This window comes from Zosterops lateralis (genome assembly GCF_965231275.1).
Source record: "Zosterops lateralis genome assembly, chromosome: 7".
Classification (NCBI taxonomy): domain Eukaryota; kingdom Metazoa; phylum Chordata; class Aves; order Passeriformes; family Zosteropidae; genus Zosterops; species Zosterops lateralis.
In genome coordinates, this window is record NC_139767.1 from 668,078 (window position 1) to 672,174 (window position 4,097).

Below are 4,097 nucleotides of genomic sequence, written 5' to 3' on the forward strand. Positions count from 1 at the left end.
ATCCAGGCCAGAGCAGGGATGAGGGAGGCAAACCCTTTTATAAGTGTTGGCCGGGGCAGATACGACTTATCTTGGAGAAATGAATCATGTTTCAGCGAATGCTTCCTGCAGAAATATTTTTCTCACAGCCTTTGTTCAGGGTTTTGGCAGATCTGGAGTTTGCTGGCGTTAGCAAAAGCTGTCCTTCCCGCCCACTGCTCCTGGGGCTGGAGTAGGAAATAGGGAAGGCAGAAGGGATGGGAAGGCTAAATCCGTCACCACTCCCACTCTGTGCTGCCGCTGCCGCAGGATGTGGAGCTTAGAGGAGAATTTCTAAGGAGATCCCCAGATAAAGTCCAGCAGAGCTGAGTGCTTGGCTGCTCTTTCGAAAGTACCTGTGCTGGGCAGTCAGCTTGGAATTCTGACACTTGGACAAATCCCTGTCAGGTGCTGGGGCTTGTTGGAAATCAGCCCTCAGGTCCTTCTTTCTCTCCTGAAAACCAGCATTTTGGGAGAGGGAAAGGGCAGTGTCTCCTGTTACTATGTGTAGTTAGCCCAGAAAATGAAAAGAAAATGAGAAAAAAGCACCATGTTTTGACATGCAAATCGATCCTGAGCTCCTTGGTCTCCTTCTCCAAAGGCTTTGACAAGTATCCTCTCTGCCTTCTCACCATTCACAAATATTGCTCTGGGTCACAGTGAGGGAGGCAAGGGAGGAAAAAAGTCCATCTTGGTTCTAGAGAACTTCAAGGAGTTTTCTTCCCAGTGGTAGGGAATTTTTCCTGGGAAGGCAAGTTCATTCCTGGGCCTGGTACACTTCCTGATCATTTAAAAATACACCCTTGGGGGGAATAAGGCCTTTAAAAGTTCCATTTGCTCCCAGTCATTTTACACAGTAACCCAAGCTGAAGTGAAGGATCTTTATTTAAATATGAATTAAGCCTCAACCTTCCCCTTTACTGCACTATTTTCCTTTGAGGTTTACTTTGATATTATTTCAAAGTCTTGAAGCTAACAAAATGCTGGCCCATATTTAAAGTGACAGGAGAGTTCTGGAAAAAGATTTAGGAGGCAACTAAAGTCTTTCAGTGCAGGGCTCCGAAACAGGACAGGAAATCATAAAAGGGCTGAGTGCACTTTACCATGCTCCAAACAAATCCTGAGACTACAAAGGCGAGGGGAATGGCATCAAGACCACAAAGAGCATCAAGATGCAGCTGAAAAACCTGGAATTATTCAGTTAAAACACGGGCAAAAGGCTGGCGATAATGTAATGGCTTGGGTTGGAAGGGTGGTTGAAGATCACCTCATCTCACCCCCTGCCATGGGCAGGGACACCTTCCACTATCCCAGGGTGCTCCAAGGCCCGTCTGACCTGGCCTGGGACACTTCCAGGGATTCCAGTCACAGTTTCTCTGCCAGGGCCTCAGTCTGTGGTGTTTCTTTTTGTGGTTTAGGTGAGCAGCTTTTGCCCAGCTTTGGTGCTGCAAGTGGGAGAAAGGTTTCAAGATGAGACATAAATGCATGATTTTTAATGGTAAAGCAAAGGAATCGCGTCTGAGTGACAAAGGATGGGCTGTGCCTCCTGCTGGGACTGTCCTCTCCTTTTGCTTTCCATTGCTTCCCAAGACATCCATCTGCTGCTGGAGCGGGTTTTGTCTGCCTGAATTATCACAGAATCCTTTAGGCTGGACAAGCCCTCTAAAAGCAGAGTCCAACCCTTCTCCCAGCACTACCAAGCCCACCACTAATTCCTGTCCCCAAAAGCAGGTTTTGAATCCCTCCAGGACTGGTGAGTTACTTTCACATCACGTCTGATTTCAGTTTTTATCTTAACTGAACCTAACCCTGATTTAGGTCCCTTTGTCACTGCACTTCCCAAGAGCAGGAAACAGAGGATTTATCCTTGTCCTGAGCATGCAGCTGCTTGTGGGTCCTCCCCTGGCTCACAGGCTCCCTCCTCTCCCAGGTTTGTGTAGGATGCAGGTTCCCCCAGCCAAGATCTCAGTGCTGAGGTGGCACTGACCTCTCTTTGCTGTCACCCTGCTAGGGGGGGCTGGATTTGCCATCCCAGAAATGGTGCCTGGGTGGTCCCAGCCAAACCAGTGCTTCCAAGTTTACAAGGATCCCTGGGAAAAATCCTCAGGGCTCCCCCCTTTCCCCATCCCTCCCTGCTGTCAGCACTCCTTGGTTGTGTGGAAACAGGGTGGCCTTGGGGGTAGCCAGGGAGAACAGACATCCCAAGGGGTGAGACTTGGGGTTGGATTTGTTTGGGGTTTTTTTATAGTTATTATTTTTTCATGCAGACTTTGGCTAAAAAAGCAAAAACTTTTTTTCCCAGCCTTTTAAAAATGGAGGGGTTGGAGGTGCTAAGCTGAGCTGGGATTGAGTAAAAAATTATTAAAAAAAACCCAAACAAAAACCCAAATCAAGTGTGTTTTACATCCTCGCCTCAGTGCTTGGCTTCTTTCCAGTGGATATTTTGCTTTGTGGTTTGCTGGAATAGTTTGTACTGGTTTGTAGGGGTTTTTGTAGCCTTTCATGTCCACAGATACCAAGCAACCCAGGACCAATATTTAGCCAGGCTCCACGTGGGAATGTGTGCTGCCATGGAAGAGAAATCCCATTGTTGGGACCCATCTGATCCTCCTGCTTTTAGGGATTTCTTGCTTTCATCTTCTTCTGCACGAGCCACCCTGTCCCTGCCCTTGGTGACATCCTTTAATCTCTCACAGGGTATTGTGGCATCAAAGGTGGGATTGGGAAGGACAGTTTCAATCCCCTTGGGAATTAGGGGTGATAAATACCATCAAAAAAGATTCACATGTATAAAAAAGAAAATATAAATACATCCATGTGCTGGCCACGAGGACACAGCTTCAGTTTGGGGTCTGGATTTCCTAGCTCACACCACATGAACTCCAAGCACAAAAAAGCCTTTCCAGCAGCTGATGGAATTGTCTGCCTCCCTCTTCAAGGAGTCAGATCTGTTTGCTGTTAAAAACCTGTCCCCCAGAGAGTTCACAGGTCCTAAACTTTCTGGAGCATTTTATGGCCTCAGTTCTCTCCTCAGGAGTTGAATGCACCCATCTGTACCCCACAGCATGTCTCTCTCCTGACCATTTGAACAGTTATTCCCTTTTCTGCCCGAAAACAAATGTTGTATTCTAATTCCAGGCTTCAGATTTACCTCTCCAAGGCCATACACCCACAGGAGCCTTGGCTAACCCCCAGAATTCATGGAAGAGGTTCCAAAGGTGCTTGTGAGCATTGATTTTTGTTTAGAGCTGCAGGGAGAGGTCAAAGCCTTTGATCTACTGAGATAGATCCTTCAATCCATGGTACTGGAGCATGGGGGGAGCAGCCCTGACCTTCTGCAGCAGCAGGGAAGACACATGACACAGATCCTTGGGAGAATCCAGCCGTGTGCTCCTGCTCCTGGGCACCTCATGGCACAGCAGAGCAGGACCACAGGCTCCCTGTCAAGCCGTCAGAAAAGCTGAATTTGGATTTTGGTGCCTATGCTTGGAAAAATGTCAGTTCTTGTGCTGAAATCACAACCTGGAGCACCGTCAGAAGTTCCCAAAATTGCAGTAACTGATGCAAAACCCCACACATTCCTCAGAGGGGGGAAAGTCATTCCATGTGCTGCATTGTCTGACAGCTGTTAAATTCACCTTCTTAAAATGGTGGTTTTGGCTCTGCTGTTACCCAGAGCCCAGACTGAGATGTCATTTACTTTTAAGTAAGAGCTTCTAATGGATGTGATGAATTTTCCTCCACATAACCAGGCTTGTTTTAAAATAAACACTTGACATTGGGGCTCGACAGCCTATCAGGGAATTAATGCATCTGGATGCACACACAGAGAGACCCGTGATTTGGCATCTTAAAATGTTTTCCCTCAAAGCTGGTTTGGATGGAATCACATGATTTATTTTTTAATGGCCCTAGACACCACAGCAGGGAGATTTTGTTTTGGTTTTTTTTCTTCTTCTTCCCATAGTTGATGGGGAGAAAAGGTCATTTGAGATAATTTAGCCCCATGTTTCCAGATCCTGGTCTAGTGGAAAGTGTTGGGTTTTAAGGCCCATTCCAAGCCAAGTCATCCTGCAGAC